The 5,548-nt window shown below is 33.2% G+C and overlaps 1 long non-coding RNA gene across 1 annotated transcript; it reads right to left on the reverse strand.

Moving 5' to 3' along the window:
* Nucleotides 1-4,182: 4,182 nt before the first annotated feature.
* LOC109586077 (uncharacterized) lies at nucleotides 4,183-4,633 on the reverse strand. Its single transcript, XR_002186801.1, has 4 exons — nucleotides 4,573-4,633; nucleotides 4,456-4,521; nucleotides 4,313-4,374; nucleotides 4,183-4,257 (listed from the first exon to the last, which is right to left on the reverse strand). It is a non-coding gene; the product is annotated as an uncharacterized LOC109586077 (long non-coding RNA).
* Between the last annotated feature and the right edge of the window lie 915 nt (nucleotides 4,634-5,548).

The following is a 5,548-nucleotide window of genomic DNA, read 5'->3' on the forward strand; positions in this document are numbered from 1 at the left end:
AATTGAAAGATGTTAACGTTGTAGACCTACACTTATTTAGCAGTTTACTTAGTTCCTTGAATAGTTCTGTCAGTACTGGTCGCTCCCATTGTGTATTTTTATTGTTGTGGCTACAAAAACTACCAATACAAATTTTAATGAAATAATTATTTATAAGCATTTTTTATATTCAAATCTTAAAGGGGGCGTAGCTCATTGACTAGGTGTAGCTCAATAACAATATTCATTATAAGTTAAGTGTATAAAAAAATATAACAAAGTACACTTATGTGTCAAAAACTGATGAAACAAAGTCACAGCTCAACAATGAAGTTTAAATTAAGAAGAATAATGGTATTATCAAGTAGGTCTTGTTTTCTATTGCTCCTGCTGGTTCAACTGATGACTGTATCTGGACAAGCACCTACCACCTTACCCAGTAATGGTAGGCAAATTAATTTTGGTAATAAATACTATATATACTCATATTCAGGTGTTCAATTGTACCTAGCTTATAAGAAAAGGATACTACTTGATTACTCTATGATATACGCTAGTTAGTTTTATGATTATGATCAGAATAATGATGTTAATAATATCAATGATGCTTTGTGGTGTCAGAGTGCTAACAATGTTAGTAATATTGGATTGTGGTATTATCCTAATGGAACTGAAGTACCTTTATTTGATGGACCCTTTGGTAATACAGCTCCTAGTCCAGTGTACAGTAAGAGATTCAGTGGTCAGATTGCACTAGCAAGAAGAGGTGGTCTGTCAGGATATGAAGGTTTATGCAAGTGTATCATTCCTGATGAGAATGGAGTGAATCAAACACTAGTGGTTGGAGCATATACTGATACTGGATACAACAACAATGGTATGTGATGAATATAGACTATAATTAATGTACTTCTTTTACAGATGGTCCTGATGCCGATCCTACTATGCAGTTCTCTCTCCTCTCCACTAGTAGATTAGCTACTCCTCCAGTCTTCCGTCTCAGTTTCAATGTCTCTGATGGTCCTCCTACTACTGTCAGTTGTTCAGTGAATGGGAATGGAATATCTACTGAACTGTCTCGTGTGATAGTGAATGGATCAGGATCTGTTACAAGAGTGAGAGTAACAGTGAGACTGAGAGAAGCTGGTAACTATCAGTGTACTGTATTTAATACCAGAGTAACTGATGGTACTAATGGTCATATTGGAGATGTTCAGGCAACAAGTAGCACTACATCTGTGAGTTTATCAGGTCTGTGTCATTATTCATTATTATTAATTATTATTAATTATTGTTCATATAATTTCAGTATCTGATACTCCAACTGGTTTAACTGCTACAAGATTAAGTACTGGTTTAGCTCATGTAAGACTCTCCTGGTCTACTGTATTAGGAGCTACTGGTTATGAGGTCTTCAGTAAATTCTCAACTTTAACTCCTGTTAGTATAGGCACTACTGCTTCAACAACAATCAATATAACATCAGGATTGATCCGAGGGATTACATACACTTTCTATGTAGTATCTTATACATCAGCTTCTTTACCTAGTGGTGATGCTTCAGTTATGCTAACATTTAGTAAGTGAATTAACTGAATTAAAATAAATTTCTAATACTATTTTCAGGTGAACCAGTAGTTGATGACTTAATGGCTTCAGTAACTACAAATTCATCCATTACATTAACATGGAGTCCACCAACTGCTGTAGTACCAATTAGTTATAATATAAATAGGAGATGTAGGAGAGTATGTGAATCATCAAAAACTGGTACTAGTGAAACACCAGTTTCATCATCACATACTTCAATTGGTATAACTCCTTACAGTCAATGTGGCTTTGATCTTATTGGAGTATATGAAGCTGACCTAACTTTTTTAACTAATAATTATATAGCTACTACACTTTTAACTGGCAAGTGTGCAATATTATTATTAGAGTTTTTATTATTCTTAACTTCCCATAGCCCCTACCGCACCAGTGGGTGATATTATATTCTCATCAGTAGAGTCAGTGTCAATGACTCTCTCATGGGATGAAGTACCTTGCAATGGAAGGAATGGACCAATCACTGGATACTACCTCACATACACTAACATCACTTCAAACACTAGTTATACTGTTAATATCACTGGAGGAGACAACAGAATGTATAATCTCACAGGATTAATACTATATACTAACTATACTGTGAGTATAATACCTTATAATTATAATATGAATGGACCAGCTAGTCAAGAAATACAATTAACTGATGAATCAAGTAAGTCAATGAGATATTGATCAGTTTAACATGATCTTAACACAGTTCTTGGTGTGATATCTAATCTAAGATATGCAAGAAACCCAGATGCAATAAATATTGTATGGAATCCTCCTACAATACCTAATGGTATCATTACAGTATATGAGATAAGATATAGAGAGTCTACCAGTATTGGTCCATACAATATAACTAACACTACTAACACTTATTACAGTATAGTAGGATTGATACCTAATACTAGTTATACTATTGGAGTGAGAGCATATACTAGCATTGGACCAGGAGAATGGACTGATAGAGAATATAGTACTATTCAAATACGTAAGCAATTAAATAACATATAATAAGCAATTGCGTAAAGAATAGTAAATTAATCTAACTTTTTATTTGGTACTTTCTATTTTAGCTGTCATTCAAACCTTTTCTATAACAAAGCTCAATTCTACAGCAGTGAGGGCTGAGTGGGGCTTTGTTTCTAGAGCTAGTCATTATACTCAAGAAAGAAGAGACAAGTAGAGACAGGAATGAGAGTATTCCCAGGTGATACTACTGAAGGTCTAATAGGAGGATTAGATCCTAATCTGAACTACTTGTTCTCTATATCTACATCATTTACTGTTAATGGAATCATTTATGAAGGAGAGAGGACTAAACCAATACCACCAGGTAATACTATTCTAAGTTACTCCATGAATAATACTCAGTTCATACATTTAGGTGTTACTGTGACAGGATCATCAACAAGTAAGATAGTGTATACTAATATATGTATTATAGTCACTTTATTTAAGCAATCAGGTTTTTTATTTTATGTGTTGTTATATAAAATCATAACCAAGCATCGGTCTGTATGTCATTATTAAAATTAAAAAAAAAACATAATTAGTAACCATTTTAATGATAGTGATAATTTAACAGTTTCTTGCTGTTTCTGTTCTTCATCCTACAGTAGCAAGTACTGTAACTACTGTAACTACCACTGGATTGATAGTTGGTGTAACTATGGTCTATATACCCATCATAGCACTGGCTGTATTGGTAATTGTTTTGCATATGAAAAGAACAGGCCAAAAGAGGTAAATGAGTATTTATTACAATAAAGTTTTGAAAATTATGGCTTATAGAAAACCAGAGAACAACATTGCATTGCAAAGCATTCCAACTTATACTACAATTGATTTGAAAGCAAAGTGTTAGTTACTGCATTAATTGAAAATAAAATACATTCATAAATAGATCGTCAAACAGGCCTGGGACTTCTGAATGTGAAGTACATATACCACCTTTTTAATAATGTACCCACTCATCTTTTTTATGTACACTGTTAGTGATGCAAATAAACATATATTTAATGCTACCACTTAAATTAATGCATATTGTGTTTGTGTTATAGCTATAGAAATATTTGTTAGTTGAAAAGCAATAATTTTAAGAAGTGAAAAAAAGCAAATGGAGCAATAACAAGATTTTCATACAAAGGAGGTGGTTTTGAGCTTAATACATGGTCAACTGATATACAAAGCTGAAAATGTTTTAAAGAGCAAGCCTCATCTTTTTTCCCAGAGAATGAATTTTTGGAACACATTTATCCTCACAATTTGTGTTAAACCACAATGAATATAATATTTTTAAATTATCATTTCAAAATGTATGTATACGCTGGTTTTTGAGCAACTTTTAAAATTGCCAAAAATCAAAACTTAATCAAAACTATCAATTAAAATTTTCTATGTGTATCAGAAAAAATTATTTAAAATGGTAAATTTTATATTTTTTATTTTTGATAAAATTTGGCCAAAATCCCTGTACTATATATAGTACAGGGACATTGGCCTACTTTTGGAGCAACTTTAAAAATTCATAAAACATCCAAAGTTGATTGAAATCAATTTGAACTTTCTACACAACATAAATGCATGTATATGTATCAAAAAATTACAAAAATGGAAAATTTTCTCCTTTTCATTATTGATGAAATGTGACCAAAATCTATGTACTAGATATCTGGTGCCCTAAAATATTGAAAAGATGTAAATGCCATAGACCTACAACTTCTCAATAGTTTACTTAGTTCCTTGAATAGTTCTGTCAGTAGTGGATGCTCCCATTGTGTTCTTCCATTGCTGTGACTACAAAATAGACATAGTGCACCAAATATATTGAGGACAGATCAATATTTTAAAGAATAATTCTATTGCAATCATTATTACTTCTTATAATCTAGTATGGTATTCCTTCTTGAGTTTCAGCTCTCTCCCAGTTCAATGGCAGTACTCCTTTAATGACAGGATAATGATGGTGGCTGCGTTAAGGGATGAGTCGCTTACCTAAATGAGCTTCTTCATTGTTGTTGTTGCCAGGCATCTTTTGCAAATCTTAAAGAGGGCGTAGCTCATTGATTGGGCGTGTCATAACAATATTCATTATTATTTTTATTAAGTGTCTAAAATAAAATACACTTTTGTGTCAACAACAGATAATACAAGGTCACATGATTTATGTTAACTCAACAATAAAATCTACATTGAAAAGAAAAATGGCATCCTCAAGTAGGTCTTGTTTTCTATTACTCCTCCTGGTTCAACTGATGGCTGTATCTGGACAAGCACCTTCCACCCTATCCAGTAATGGTAAGAAAATAATAAGTTTTGATAATTTCTAGATCTATACTCATATTTAGGTGTTCAACTGTACCTAGCTTATCAGGACAGGATAATACCTGATTACTCTATGATATATGCTAGCCAGTTTTATGATCTAGATCAGAACAGTGATAATATCAATGATGCTTTGTGGTGTCAGAGTGCTAACAATGGTACTAATATTGGAGTGTGGTATTATCCTAATGGAACTGAAGTACCTTTATTTGATGGAGACTTTGGTGATTTATCAGCTCCTAGACCAGTGTACAGTAAGAGATTCAGTGGTCAGATTGCACTAACTAGAAGAGATGGACTATCAGGATATGAAGGTTTATACAAGTGTATCATTCCTGATGAGAATGGAGTGAATCAAACACTAGTGGTTGGAGCATATACTGATCCTGCATACAATAACAATGGTATGTGATGAATATAGACTATAATTAATGTACTTCTTTTACAGATGGTCCTGATGCTGATCCTACTTTGCAGTTCTCTCTCCTCTCCACTAGTAGATTAGCTACTCCTTCAGTCTTCAGTCTCAGTTTCAATGTCTCTGATGGTCCTCCTACTACTGTCAGTTGTTCAGTGAATGGGAATGGAATATCTACTGAACTGTCTCGTGTGATAGTGAATGGATCAGGATCTGTACAAGAGGAGA

The sequence above is a fragment of the Amphimedon queenslandica genome, unplaced genomic scaffold (assembly GCF_000090795.2).
Source record: "Amphimedon queenslandica unplaced genomic scaffold, v1.1 AMPQUscaffold_12953, whole genome shotgun sequence".
NCBI classification, from domain to species: Eukaryota; Metazoa; Porifera; class Demospongiae; order Haplosclerida; family Niphatidae; genus Amphimedon; species Amphimedon queenslandica.